This window comes from Neoarius graeffei, chromosome 3 (genome assembly GCF_027579695.1).
Source record: "Neoarius graeffei isolate fNeoGra1 chromosome 3, fNeoGra1.pri, whole genome shotgun sequence".
In the NCBI taxonomy this organism is placed as follows: domain Eukaryota; kingdom Metazoa; phylum Chordata; class Actinopteri; order Siluriformes; family Ariidae; genus Neoarius; species Neoarius graeffei.
In genome coordinates, this window is record NC_083571.1 from 114176032 (window position 1) to 114191324 (window position 15293).

At 44.2% G+C, this 15293-nt stretch overlaps 1 protein-coding gene across 3 annotated transcripts in view; it reads left to right on the plus strand.

Moving 5' to 3' along the window:
• Positions 1 to 6804: 6804 nt before the first annotated feature.
• Positions 6805 to 15293, plus strand: part of hpcal1 (hippocalcin-like 1) — a 31692-nt gene continuing 23203 nt past the window's right edge. For 2 of the 3 annotated variants that reach the window (XM_060917938.1, XM_060917939.1), the window contains exon 1: positions 6805 to 7082. The gene's annotated coding sequence lies outside the window, so the exon portion shown is untranslated. Of the gene's footprint in view, positions 7083 to 8136; positions 8799 to 15293 lie in introns of those variants that run through there. The other variant, XM_060917940.1, reaches the window with a different exon arrangement.

Below are 15293 nucleotides of genomic sequence, written 5' to 3' on the forward strand. Positions count from 1 at the left end.
AATGTATGCGCAAAATTGCCCCGATGGTTGTGCTAGTGGATTTGAGGGGTGTACACCAAAATTGCTCTGTAGCTAATGCTAAGGTTTCACATAGCTGGAATCACTTCATGGTAGACACCGGTAGACAATTTTGAGCCTTCCAGGGGTCAATCAGCATGTGTTCTGGGCCCTTCCGTCAGAATATGTGACAGCCAAGGAGCTACCTTGACAACCGGGAGGACGTGGCTTCCATCCCTGTAAAGTTTTGTCATGTTGAAAATTGCCATGGGTCAAGCGCTGGATGAATTCATCTGTTGCAACCATAAATGCATCCGTAAGCATCCTTTAGGCGTATATGAGGCTTACGTGTGCTACCAGGGGTTAGTGTAGCATTCCATCACAACAATCAAGCTCAGAATGTTGACGGAACAACATTCTGCAGAAAGTGAAACGTTTGTCTTTACGGATCAACCGGCTATGTGTGACCTTCACATAACACTGTTCTCTATCACTGTCTGTGCCAAATTTCATAAAATATATACAAAGCCTTCTATGGGCTGTGATACACTCCCATCGTTTTATGTAGGGCGATTGGTCTGTGTCAAAGTTTCCATTTCTGTACAGTTTCAGTGTGAGTCCCTGGAGCCATTTAAAAGTGTTTTTAATTGACATAACAGATTTGTGAAAGTATACTCACTTGAAACTCACTCAAGTTTGTTGACGGTGTAGTGGCTGGCTGCTTTATGTCCCGGGATTCCCTCATGCCCGTGTTACCTTCTGGCTCTCCCCTTTTAGGTATGCTGTCATAGTTAGTTTTGCCGGAGTCCCTGCTTGCGCTCAGCACAATATGTATACTGTTCCTACTTATTCAGGTGACATTGGGCATACCTAACAACCTGTGGTTTCTCTCTCTTCCCCCCAATCTGACCCTCTGAGTTACATGTCAATCCTGAGATCGAGATGCTGAACCTCTTCTGCCCCTCGGACCCGCCTGATGCCGTACGTCTGGTTGGAGTCTCATCACATCGCTCCTGTGGAGGACGGCCCCATATGGACAGTTGAAAGTCATATTTGGAGGACGCTCTGGACACTTCCAGTAATGCTTTCATGGTTGAGGACTACAGTTGACTTGCTAACTTTAGGACTGCAGTTGTCATGAACAGTTTTGCACTCAAGTTTCCATCAATGAAGAATTTATAACATCAACAAAACTGACTTCATGTTAAAACTGTTAATGTTATAGTCATGTTGTCTGTTAGCAACTGGGTTTTATTCTTAAGAACAACTCGCAGCCCAAGGGCTGAATTACATGTTCCATACAGCAATTATACATGTATAAAAAGAGTAAAAGGTGACATTCTATCAAACATTTACAATATATCAACATATACAATTGTCTAAAATAACTCATCTCATCTCATTATCTCTAGCCGCTTTATCCTGTTCTACAGGGTCGCAGGCAAGCTGGAGCCTATCCCAGCTGACTACGGGCGAAAGGCGGGGTACACCCTGGACAAGTCGCCAGGTCATCACAGGGCTGACACATAGACACAGACAACCATTCACACTCACATTCACACCTACGCTCAATTTAGAGTCACCAGTTAACCTAACCTGCATGTCTTTGGACTGTGGGGGAAACCGGAGCACCCGGAGGAAACCCACGCGGACACGGGGAGAACATGCAAACTCCGCACAGAAAGGCCCTCGCCGGCCACGGGGCTCGAACCCGGACCTTCTTGCTGTGAGGCGACGGCGCTAACCACTACACCACCGTGCCGCCCTGTCTAAAATAACTGCCACTTAAAAACCTTACTATTATTGTAGAAAATCCGTAGGTGAAATTTACACATTGAATTAGGTAACTACAAGTACTGTGGCAATAATCTTCAGTAAATACATACCGATAGGCAGGTCGAACTACATTAAATTATTTAAAAGTTTAACGAGGTAGGGTAGTGGGCTTTTAGCATAACGAGAGGTGCGTGCTGGCAATTGGTCAAGTTTTTTGTTTTGTCTTGTGATCCTGCTGCTCACCTCACCCCTTAGTTGAGGTAACCAGTGTTTGTACAGTTCAGACTTGCACAACTTCTTGGTAAAGTTCAGACACAAAGCGACGCATCGATCTTCGAGTTCTTGGAGATGTAGAGTTTCACAAGCCGCAGAGTAACTGGTAAAATTGTTGCCTAGGATGATTTTTGTCGCTCGCACTTGGATGTTTTCTATTTTCTTTCGTTGGATAGTAGTTAAGCCTGGATGCCACAGAGGTGTAGCATACTCCAGGACCGGATGTACAAAACATGTGTAGACAATTACCAGGTCATGTACTGGTAGATGAAATTGCCGTAGTCGGCAGAGGAGACTACCTCTCCTCTCTGTTGTTGCCCAAATGAGGATGGGTTCCCTTTTGAGTCTGGTTCTTCTTGAGGTTTCTTCCTCATGTCCAGAGGTGGATAGTAACGAAGTACATTTACTTGAGTACTGTACTTAAGTACACTTTTTGAGTATCTGTACTTTACTTGAGTATTATTTTTTTTAAACTTATGGCTTTACCTTTACGACATTTGAAAGGCAAATATTGTACTTTTCACTCCACTACATTTCTATCAAAGTCCTCGTTACTATGAAGCGGCTTTGAAAGTGGATGTTTTTTTCTTTATTTTCTAAAACGTGATTGGTTTTTTCGCAGGTGACACTGAGACAGCCGATCAGTAATCACTAGGGTCACGTCACGTCCATAGACTGGATAAAATCAAGCTCAATGATTTCTCAGCAGCGTTATTTGAACACAATCGGTTGATGGCAGAATGGAAGGAGGCGGTTCTTCTGGAGAATGCACACGCACCCGTGGCTATAGCTAGAACCCATGTTTCAGTTTTCTGAAAGGAATAAAGATTCATTTTATTTTAAATGTTTGCTTTGCTGAAAATGGAGCACATCACAGCCTACAAAAACTCGCCGTCCAACCTGCGGAAGCATATTGAGGGATAAAAATGTTTTATTCCAAGAGAAAGCTTGTAATGAAGTTGTCTGTGCTTTTAGAGCTAGTGATAATGTTGCAATAGCTATACAGTCTGGTTAGTCAAATGACTTTCTATGGATATGCCCACCAAGTTGCCGTAGCCTTGTCCATGGCTAATGTTTACACATAGCTAGTTAATTTGGACACTATTAGTTAGCATGTAAACACGGAGTTACGCTAACATGAATAATGTTAACTTATCTGAAGTCCTTTCAGAAATATGTTTTAGCATAATCTTGCCAAATAAACAGAATGTAGAAATCTTTCTCTTCTAGTAGCATTAGCTACACAATATGATTTTGAGTTTCAAAAAAGAGTTTGCTAGCATGTCAGGTGGAGCGTCACTGACTAGCTAGTGTAACGTTAAACCACCATGATGGTACAGCATGCGTTCATTTTGTGAATTCACATTTCTGTCTTTGGTAACGGCGTTAGGTTTCGTAAGCGTTGTGGCAATAATACAACAATGCATTGACAGAAAATGTACGGTTAATACTTAAGTATTTTTAAAAGCAAGTACTTCAGTACTTTAACTTAAGTAAAAATTTGACTTTCACTTGTATCAGAGTAACATTTGACCAGTGGGATCTGTACTTTGACTTAAGCCCAGTGCACACCTTCCTGATTTCATCGGGGCTTCGTGTGTCGGGCGATCGGTTATGAGTATACGGGCCTGATTTGATCGGTTCAAAATTCCCCACACACATTTGCAAGACATCGTACACGTTCAGCCCGAATAGATGGTCACGTGCTCAAGATATCACGTGATAGTACAATATATATAATACATACATGCATAGAGAAGTATTAAATTTTGAATATTAGAATCAGGGCGGCACGGTGGTGTAGTGGTTAACGCTGTCGTCTCACAGCAAGAAGGTCTGGGTTCGAGCCCCGTGGCCGACGAGGGCCTTTCTGTGTGGAGTTTGCATGTTCTCCCTGTGTCCGCGTGGGTTTCCTCCGGGTGCTCCGGTTTCCCCCAAGACATGCAGGTTAGGTTAACTGGTGACTCTAAATTGACCGTAGGTGTGAATGTGAGTGTGAATGATTGTCTGTGTCTATGTGTCAGCCCTGTGATGACCTGGCGACTTGTCCAGGGTTTACCCCTCCTTTCGCCCATAGTCAGCTGGGATAGGCTCCAGCTTGCCTGCGACCCTGTAGAACAGGATAAAGCGGCTAGAGATAATGAGATGAGAATGAGATATTAGAATCAAAAAGGGATAATAATCCCAACTAGACAAATCAATAATAAGAATTGATTCTAATTTGTTCAGTCGTTCTTAAAATTCAACTTGTTCTGGGATTCCAGACAAGCGATTTCTGTACCACTGACAATGCTATAATACTTTACCAGGCATTTTCAAAGCTGACATGATTACAGCCATAGCCTCGTTCCTCTTTTCCCGTTTGCTGTAATCAGGTGAACTAACGTCATAAAGACAGGTGGACGCTTCCCAAAGTGACACAAGTTGTGCTTCCCGGTCTGCAGTCCACGTGTGATTGTCGCAAGTCGCCATTTTGCCTTATTTACACCATGTGATCAATCCTGGCCCTCCAATTGGCTGTTTAAAATTATAGTAACCGATGAGATCATTGTAAGAACGCACACACTACCGATTGTGTTGCGTATGAGGAGATCTCATTTCATCTCATCTCATTATCTCTAGCTGCTTTATCCTGTTCTACAGGGTCGCAGGCAAGCTGGAGCCTATCCCAGCTGACTACGGGCGAAAGGCGGGGTGCACCCTGGACAAGTCGCCAGGTCATCACCAGGGGCGATTCTAGCATCTGATCTTTGGGGGTGCTTAGCCCCCAGAGCTGACAGAGGCACCTGGCTTGAACGACAGTGTTTCCACATTAATTCCGCATTTAGACTAGACTTAACTAGACAAGAAGACTAGACTAGACAAGACTAGACTTATGCAATGTTTGAACAGAAGCTGACCCAATAAACTATGATATCTACACATTTACAACCACTGACACAAATATTTACATTATATTTTTAACTAAATAAGACCTACTACTGCATTTGTAATGTTGGAGCTATTCATTTTGAACAGTGGTAATTGTTAATTAAAGTGTTATTGTATATTGTGTAATAATAGTGTGTATTATTATGATTTTACATTAGTTTACATTAGTAAACGCTATGTTACATTAAATAAAATTGACTAACACACGGTGGTCTAGCACCATAGCACTTGTACAGCTCTGCACAAAAGTATCTCGATATGGATGATAAATGTCATTTTTATCATTCTGTTCATAGACCAGGGAACATCAATATTGCATTATGCATATTATTGTGTTGTGTTTAACAATTGTAACTCCAGTCCGTACCTTCACATCTCGCTATGCCAGTAATACTCAGGTGCTACTTCGAGTTCCTCATCGGCGTGGAATCCAGTTAAAAAAAACACCATGTCGTAGCAAGCACTCGCGTGGACAGGCAACCCAATCAGAGGGGACGCAAGGAGGAGAGGTATTTTACTGGTCATAGAACTATCACGTAACAGGTGAATTCAAGAACACACACACGCCCGCGCACACATTCATTGCGCAGTGCGCAAGGGCACTTATTTCTGAAAATTACGTCCGAAAGCAGTGTTTTTGAGGGTGCTGAGCTAGGGGGTGCTGAGCTCGTTTTTGGGGGTGCTTGAGCACCCCCAAAAATAGGCTAAACACGCCCCTGGTCATCACAGGGCTGACACATAGACACAGACAACCATTCACACTCACATTCACACCTACGGTCAATTTAGAGTCACCAGTTAACCTAACCTGCATGTCTTTGGACTGTGGGGGAAACCGGAGCACCCGGAGGAAACCCACGCGGACACGGGGAGAACATGCAAACTCCACACAGAAAGGCCTTCGCCGGCCACGGGGCTCGAACCCGGACCTTCTTGCTGTGAGGCGACAGCGCTAACCACTACACCACCGTGCCGCCCCCATGAGGAGATCGCGTCCGAAAATATCGAGACCAGTTTGGTCTGAACCGAGCAACTGAGAACCGATTCGCAAGTGATTTAATCGGCCCGACAAAATCGTAAGCGAATCGGGAAGGTGTGCGGTGGGCTTTAAGTAATGAAGCTGGGTTCTTTGTCCAGCTCTGCTCATGTCGCCACCGTCGCCACAGGCTTGATCATTGGGGATCGATTAGGGATAAAATTCTCTCATGTTTTAAGTCGTTCAAATTCTGTAAAGCTGCTTTACGACAATGTTTATTGTTAAAAGTGCTATAGAAATAAACTTGACTTGATTTGACTACTCTCCTTCAGGAACACTATTCACCACACAAGTCATGGCTTCCAAAACCAAGGTTTGTGAGTTTACTAGGTTCCTTCATTTGTTTATTTTGTGGAAAATAATCCATTTGTTTTATTAGCTACAATCTCTCATCCGATTAATCTGGTTTCGACTGACGTTTAGACGTCGAAAACAGCTGACAAAAACTTTTATTCATCTCATTTTACTTGTCGAAAGACAGTTCAGCCCAGTGCGGAAGCCACTTCCCCCAGGCAGACGCTTCTTTCCACAATGTGTCGCCACAGCTGCTTTTTCCGATGAGGAGCATATTTGGACCGGACCACTTCACGCCCTGGGGGGTTATCTCAAAAACACTGTGGATGATTTCCTTTCGACACTTTCATTTCAGGAATATATTTGAATATTCCTACAGAATACACCGTGATTTGCTTTTTCTGAAGAAAAAATTAATTTGCGAAAGGTAAAAGTAGCAAAATAATCAGACGTCTTTAAACACGTCCCCCCTACGAATAGTTTTGGTCGCGCCCATGGACAGGCGAGCGGGCTGGTCCAGAGTATCGAGTCTCGCGCGGGCAGAGTGATGAAGATGATGATGATGGAGCGCTCTGTCAGAGAGGAAAAGTGAAAAGTGTTGATTGGCGGTGAAATAATGTTTTCTTAAAGCTACGCGACAATGGAATATCCGTTTGGGAATCGACTTTAAAAGTGTGTTGGTTACGGATAAACAGGTTTCGGTCGGTTCGCCCGTTGCTAAGGAGACTCTTGTGTAAGCCTGCCGGAGTTTACGGATCATCTTCAGCCTCTGAGGGTGAGCCGCTCACGCTGAGTATAAGTGTCGGGTTTTTACATGTTTACATCCAACATCTGTGAGTTAAACTCGCCGCCCTGGTGGCGCTACTGACACAAAATACACACACTTCTTGTTGAAGAGGAAATAACGGTGTTTAAAAGTAAAGAAACGCCGTTTTTTTGGCTATTTACATCTCTGAACCGTTTACAGGGGAGATAGGTGATGGTCTGTGATGGTCTGTGTTGGCAGGTGATGGTCTGTGATGGTAGGCGATGGTCTGTGATGGTCTGTGTTGGCAGGTGATGGTCTGTGATGGTAGGTGATGGTCTGTGATGGTAGGTGATGGTCTGTGATGGTAGGCGATGGTATGTGATGGTCTGCGATGGTCTGTGATGGTAGGCGATGGTCGGTGATGGTCTGTATTGGCAGGTGATGGTCTGTGATGGTAGGTGATGGTCTGTGATGGTAGGTGATGGTAGGCGATGGTCTGTGATGGTAGGTGATGGTCTGCGATGGTCTGTGATGGTAGGCGATGGTCTGTGATGGTCTGTGTTGGCAGGTGATGGTCTGTGATGGTAGGTGATGGTCTGCGATGGTCTGTGATGGTCTGCGATGGTCTGTGATGGTCTGCGATGGTCTGTGATGGTCGGCGATGGCAGGTGATGGTAGGCGATGGTCTGTGATGGTCTGCGATGGCAGGTGATGGTAGGTGATGGTCTGTGATGGCAGGTGATTGCGATGGCAGGTGATGGTCTGCGATGGCAGGTGATGGTCTGCGATGGCAGGTGATGGTCTGCGATGGCAGGTGATGGTCTGTGATGGTCGATGATGGTCTGTGATGATTTGTGATGGTAGGTGATGGTCTGTGATGGCAGGTGATGGTCTGATAGTTGATGATGGTCTGTGATGGTCTGCGATGGCAGATGATGGTCTGTGATGGCAGGTGATGGTCTGCGATGGCAGGTGATGGTCTGTGATGGTAGGTGATGGTCTGTGATGGCAGGTGATTGTGATGGTTGATGATGGTCTGTGATGGTTTGTGATGGTGTGATGGTCTGTGATGGTGTGTGATGTCTGTGATGGCAGGTGATGGTCTGTGATGGCAGGTGATTGTGATGGTTGATGATGGTCTGTGTTGGCAGGTGATGGTCTGTGATAGTCTGCGATGGTAGGTGATGGTCTGATGGTTGATGATGGTCTGTGTTGGCAGGTGATGGTCTGTGATGGTGGGTGATGGTCTGCGATGGTGGGTGATGGTCTGTGATGGTTTGCAATGGTCTGCGTTGGTAGGTAATGGTCTGTGATGGCAGGTGATGGTCTGATGGTTGATGGTCTGTGATGGTTTGTGATGGTCTGTGTTGGCAGGTGATGGTCTGTGATGGTTTGTGATAGTAGGTGGTGGTGGGTGATGGTCTGCGATGGTAGGTGATGGTTTGCGATGGTCTGCGATGGTAGGTGATGGTTTGCGATGGTCTGCGATGGTAGGTGATGGTCTGCAATGGTAAGTGATGGTCTGTGATGGTAAGTGATGGTCTGTGACGGTAAGTGATGGTCTGTGACGGTAAGTGATGGTTTGTGATGGTAGGTGATGGTCTGTGACGGTAAGTGATGGTCTGTGATGATCTGTGATGGTAGGTCTGGCCCAGCTGTGTTTATCTGTCAAACATCCTGTACACAAATTCTTCTGAGGTCAGCTTGGAGATTATTTTTCACTCTAAAACCTGTTAAAACATGGTGAGAAAAAAAAGAATTGGTGTATAACCAGTTTTAACTCGTGTGAAAGGAAAGAAATAAACAGGCTGTGTGTCTTCTGTAAATGTCACTAACTGAGTCATGACCACATTCAGGTCTCTCAGACAGAAGTGAAAATTGGGCATGAATAACAAAACATGCAAAGGTTACAGGGGGGGAGGGGGGATTTCTTATCATTTTTGTGAATAATTGCTCATTCTGGGGTCACTTCTATGACATATAACTCCTACACCATGACTGAGGGCTTCTTCCAGCAGAAAAATTGGGACCGGGAGACAATCCAGCAACCTACATGGTCAGAAAAGAAAGTACATGCATTATTGTACCTTTATGGGTACAATGGCTTGTTACTGGGTCAATATGGTCTAATCCAGGGGTCCTCAAACTTTTCTACTTTAAAGCCCACCTATTCTTACTTGTAATGAGTCGGGGCCCGTTAAAAAAGACCCCCAATTATTTTGACTCATCTATTTTATTAGAATCTAATAATCTGTTGTAAAGTGGATTAATGGGACGCGACATCACTCCCTGTTACAGATGGGAGTCCAGGAATTAAATAAATGCAGTAAAAACATTTTTATTTAGTTGTAGATATTGTATTTAAAATTGTCTGGATGTCCCAGAAGCTGGACCATGCATGCAGGGCATTCTCAGTCAAAAGGGATTAATGATCCAAAAGTGGAGTCTGGTTTATTAACACAAAAACTTATTGCCGTGTTTGTGTTCAGCAAACAAGCTAGTTATTAAAACCAAGAAGTCCACTCAAAAGAAGTGGATATAGAACCCACTCTTCGGGTAGATGGGACTCGTTAGCCTGGGAAAGCAGCCCATCTAAGAGAAGGAAAACTCTGATCGCAAACCTCTGCTGCCTTGTGGCTACATCCAGTCGTGGAAAAGGTTTCAGGAGTCAACCTCGAGGCAAAATCCAGAGTTGTAGTCTGTTAGGCAGTAAATGGCTTTATACGGTCATGTGCTGGCAACTCCTGCGACGCTGCTGGAACCAAGCATACTGGCCTTTGCCTTTCCATTGGACCATTTTAGTGACCTGGAGAGGGGGGATTTGCTGCATGGGTAACAGCCTATCCTCCATATCTTTCCTACCCAGGCTTCGTGCACACTGGAGAGGACACTCCAGCTTCGCTATGTAGCGTAGGCACAACACGGGAAACAGCAGTATACCGGTAATAAGTCTCCAGCTCGATTGACGCAGAGCGTGACGCTAGGGGTTGCTTCCGCCGGTGGGAGAGGCCTTTGTGCCTCATTGGGTAGCTACCGCCCGCCTCAAGCTGGGCAGCCCCCAGCCAATAAGGTGCTAGCTTGCCACGCTCCATTAACCACACTGGGTGCATGGGGTTTAAGGTGAAAACCGACAAGCGGATCGTCAACTCTGCACCAGGCAACAAGAGCGCGACCCCATAAGCTCCCAAGACTGATGGGTGCCAACAACAACAGAACCCACTCAATGGGATTAGATCCTTACACGCTAAAAGAAGTATTTTTCCTACAAGTTGGAAAATTATCCATCCGTTGAGTTCCACGACATCTCAGACTACCTGGTGCTGCAGTGCAGACATCGTTCTACACAGACACACAGATGAAAAGCTGGAAGAGCATGGAGGAGTACGACTTTTTATATGTGGCTGGGTTAAAGATCTGGGGATCAGGACACTACAAGATAGGTGGCGGTAGACAGATCTAAGTGCAGGAAGAGTGTTTATGACCAGGCGTGATATTTACAAAAACGAATCATAAAGCAGAGTATTTAAACAGCGTTATAAACATGACTCGAAAGAAACGTGACAGTGATAATGAGGATACTTCTCAAAGCCTCAGTGAAAACAGCGTCCTTATATGTGCGTGCTAATTGCGCTCAAATCAGGAATTGTACCCTACGACAAGTGAAAATTAGCTTCAACTTGAGAAAAAAAAAATATTACGGCCCACTACACGGTGTTTTGTGGCCCAGTGGTTGAGAACCACTGGTCTAAAGGTACTTATTTGTACACTTTATATACTGATTGGGAACATGTATTTACCTTTTTGGTCCTAAAAAGGTACACAGTCAGTGCGTTTACATGCACATAGAGAAAATCGAATTTCTGCCGTAGCTCGACTGAAATCGAAGTTCTAAATGCCATGGAAACACCTTAGCTCGGCTGAAATCGAACCGAACTGGATTTCTCGTAATCGAGCTACGCGACCTAGATTATGCGATTGTAGCCGAGCTACTTAGTGCATGTAAACCCTATCGAGCTACGTAGTCGAGCTACTTACTTCAGCACTGCCCCTTCCGGAAGTGACGAGTGACGAGACCACAAGCGGGAAACACAACAGCCTCGGTCAGCATGACAACAGTAGTAGTAGCGAGCAGCAGAAGAGGTCCGGAGGAACAAGGAGAACGAACGAACACGGAACTGATAACTTTGTTTATACTCTTGAATAGCTCTTCTTCATGATGACAACCGGAAGTGTACCAACACGATGGGGCGTGTAGCGCCACCTGTGGCTCGGGTGCACAATGGACCTCACACAATAGCTCGATTTCCTTGTGTGCATGTAGGATTGGATTTCTCTGGCACCCCTGCTGGGACCCTCAGCTCGATTACCGACAGCAGCTCGATTTGGATGTGCATGTAAACGCACTGATAGTTACCTTGAGGTCTAATAATGAGCCGTTAGTGTAGATTGTACCTTGGGGGACAGAAATGGATTCCTACTGTACCCCCTATGTGTACGTGATCTTGTGACTGATCTGATGGCACACAATTGGACGTGCAGTGACTTCGTTTCAGTGGAGAAATCAGTAAGGGGGGGGGGAAACATTGACCTTTTGATAAGTTCAACAAGCAAGCTATCCCAAGAAGAGAAAAAAAACCCTTTGGATTATCTGATGAGCTGGCACAGGAGGTGTTGGTTTTTCGGCTCAGCTTCTGGTCCAGTGGAGGAGAAAGCCGTCGGATTTGTGTTCTGCTGATCTTTTGACACCAGTCAGGATAGATTTCGGTTCGCCTGCTTTCAAGCCCAGGGACATAATGAGGCTCACACAAACACAAAGGTTAATGGGCTTGATGATTTATGCATGATGGACCAGAGTTGACTCCCTACTACTCTCCAACCACCAGGAGGATTGTACTGTTATCAAGAGAGCTGATGTCATCAAGCCTACACATGCTAAAGTGTCCCGCGTGAACAAATATGAGCTAATAAACAATTGATATAAGTGATACATTTAGTGCAGAGCTTTGTTTCGGTCTTGATTTTTGCGCAGATGTCCTGCAAGGAATTCCATGTCGCGTGATGGTGTGAACTTTGTGACCGAGTACAAAAGAACGTTGTGGTGAGCCAGGACAGCATGGGTGAGGTTTAGGCGGTGGCAATGTGGACTGCTCTAAGAAGAGGCAGAACAACAAAGACAAGCAGTCATGGCCTGGAGAGCACCAGTGTTACATAAACATCTCCACACAGTGCACAATCAAGGCCTGACGAGCAGAAAAATGTACGCTGGACCGTTTGAACACCTCGGCTAATGAGTTTAATATTTCACATATTTACCCATATGCACATTTTCAGTCAGCCAGACAGAGGAAGTCCGTGTGCGCATGCGCAGGTTTATCATCTTCTTCTTTTGGGTTTTACGGCAGCTGGCATCCACAGTGTTGCATTACTGCCATCTACAGGTTTCCCTTTGAGCGTGCACTGACAGTTCCATCATTCTGTTGCTAAACGAACAGCTGATCACACCGAGGTGCTCGCTGAGCGCCGATATTTATTAGTTTGGCCCTGCGTTTCCTTTCCTTCGTATATAACATAACGTTTTTTCTTCTCGCTTTCTTTCCGTTACTGTAGTCAGTCTTTCACGTTTCATTTGCACACTCACGTCCTCCATTTTTCTCTCCTGTTTCAAATTTGTATCCCACAGTTGTTTGCGTTGCGTGAACGGGGAAAGCCCACCACGTGATGGATGACGTAGTATCTTGTATTGGGTCATGGTGAAGCAGGAAAAAATAGCAGAGAATTTAGTGCCACGTGGAGATAAATTCATTAATTGTTCTGTTAAATATAAATAAATAAATAAAATTGGAAGTCTGTGATTCGGATTCAGTCGCTTTCGGTCACTAAACAAAAATAATTGGGTGTCGGGAGGGGGAAATTCTTTTTATGACCTAAAACTTGAAAAATCTGAAAGACAGTCTAGCTTCAATGGTGGTCTGTTTTGATTAATTCCATTTGCTCTAGCGTAATTAAAAACTTCACAAATATGATTTTTTTTTTCTATAAGATTTGGACTTTTTTTATTCGAATGCATGTAGCTTCAATTGTTAATGCACAGCACCTGGAAAACATCTGGAAAAATGGCTTGAAAAGTCCTACAGTAGACCTTCTCTGTAATAGTGATTAGTTATTTATACGACTAGTAAATCATATTATCCACAAATAACACAACACAAATTCGACATTTTACACCCCCGTCCCTGAAAATGGCTTATTTTTGACTCGCTTGTTCAAGATTTTAATTTGGTGTCTTTTATTAAAAAAAAAAAAGTCACTGCGCTGCTCTACACAGCTGTTTATTTGTACGACCCCCATGTCATCGTTATTTGAACTAAAAAAAAAAAAAAAGGTCGTGTGAGACCAGGCATGTAGTATGTCTGTCTTTTTTCCATTTTGTTCTGCAGACTGGAAAGTTCTGAGTTTTATAGTGGCTTGGCAAGCATTCGAAGGAAAGTGGGAGTGAGTAAAACTCAGCTACGCCTGTGGTTACGTAACTGCAACTTCCAAGAAGCAGAGCAGCAGTGACATGTGACACTGGAAAAAAAAAAAAAAAAACAGAAAACAAAAACCATGACTAGAATCTGGACAAAACCTCTCACCTTAAATCGTAAGAAATAAAGGCAAGCGTACTAAATTTAACAAAGAGTAATAATAATAATAATAATAATAATGGCCAATGTGAGCTGTTTGTACCTATCAAGAAGAGAAGGAGGGCGTGGCTTGCTGAGTGTTGAGGATGCCGTCAATACTGAAAAAAGAAAATGTTCATGTTTATGTCAGCCAAAGCCAGAAACCTCTCTTGAAGGCTGCATGGCAGAGGAAAAATGTTGATGAAGTTGAAACACCAAAGACGTATAAAGACAGGAAGAAGAGGGAGAGAATCGATGACTGGACTGGAAAAGAAATGCATGGGCAGTATAAGAGAGGGACAGAAGACTTGTCGAACAAATCTTGGAATCGGGTAAAGACAGGCGACCTGAAGAATGAGACGGAGGGCTTCATATTTGCAGCTCAAGACCAGGCATTAAAGAGGAACTGAAGTCATTTTTAAACTTGCTTTATTTCTTAATTAACAGGTTATTCATTCAATTCCGTTTTCGGTTTTATTGGCAACTAAGGCCATTATTAAAAAATGTTCTGTTTCCGGTCCACCGGCCGGGTGAGTGCCGTTTGTGCGGGTGAAATTTTTTTTTTAACGCCGTTTTTTCGACATTTTTTTCGGGCTCGTAAATCTAAACCCGAACTTGACATTTACACATTCCCAGGGCTTTCCACTAAGGCTCATACTGCCTCCGCCGAGTGCACGCGCACACCGCATGTCGGGGCCACGGATGAGTTACTCTCCCCTGATCAACGAAGTCGGCGGGGAATTTGTGGTTATTATCGGTACAAACAGCGCGAATCACAACTTAAATGAGTGCGGTTCAGTTTGACATTATTGTCAGTCCGTTAGATAAACATTTAATTTTATTAAAATCGAAAATTAATATTTAGAGCCTGTGGGCTACAGAAATAATAGTCATTAAAGTAGCCGGCTGGACTTAATTGTGTGGCCGCAGCCGGCGCTTGTGGAAAGCCCTGTCGAATCAGCTCTGCGCATGCGCCGTGCGGCACAAAAAAATGGCAGCCACCATGAAGGAAGGAGATCCGGAGTTTTCAAACATTTGCTTAAGTGTGAAATCGCAAAATGGTATTCTAGCGAACAACAAAATAGTAAAGATTCAGAAAAACAAATCATCCAGTGATCATTTTAATAGTGTAATTTCATCCGAACTAGGCCTAACGCTCGATTTAGAACTACAAAAAGTCCGTGTGTCGGACATTTTAAGTACCTTTGTAAAAGTTTTGCAAATGTTGCAGTCAGCATTTAAAATGCTACCTTAAAGTTTTTGTACAAGTTTCAGTTGATTAAACTGTCATTTTATTAAATGTGTCTGCTTTTGTAATGAAAAAGTACTGAAAGAAAAAACAAACAGCATTGCAATTTCTTATCCATCCATATATAATATAAAAAATAAAAAATCCCTCCCGGCGGCACGGTGGTGTAGTGGTTAGCGCTGTCGCCTCACAGCAAGAAGGTCCTGGGTTCGAGCCCCGGGGCCGGCGAGGGCCTTTCTGTGCGGAGTTTGCATGTTCTCCCCGTGTCCGCGTGGGTTTCCTCCGGGTGCTCCGGTTTCCCCCACAGTCCAAAGACATGCAGGTTAG